A 375-nucleotide genomic window follows, 5' to 3' on the forward strand; every position below is an offset into this window, starting at 1 on the left:
CTCCAGCCCACTGACCACTACCCTGTGCTCCTCATCCATGTGGGCACCAATGACATGGCTCGGAGTGCTCCCAGTCAGGTTATGAGGTGCTACAGGGATTTGGGAGCGGGACTAAAGGGTCTGGGGGCACAGGTGGTGTTTTATTTGATCCTCCCAGTCTCAGGCTACGGGCTGAGGGAGAGGAGGATCCAGGCAGTAAACCAAAGACTGCGGCGCTGGTGTCATCGGGAAGGCTTTGGCTTCCATGACCACAGTCCGCTCTTTGGTGAGAGAGGCAGTGAGCTGCTGGGAAGAGATGGCCTCCACCTCTCTCCGCTGGGGAGGAGGCTCTTCTCAGCCAGACTGGCTGACCTGCTCCACCAGGCTTTAAACTAA

This window comes from Alligator sinensis, unplaced genomic scaffold, assembly GCF_000455745.1.
Source record: "Alligator sinensis unplaced genomic scaffold, ASM45574v1 scaffold520_1, whole genome shotgun sequence".
Classification (NCBI taxonomy): domain Eukaryota; kingdom Metazoa; phylum Chordata; order Crocodylia; family Alligatoridae; genus Alligator; species Alligator sinensis.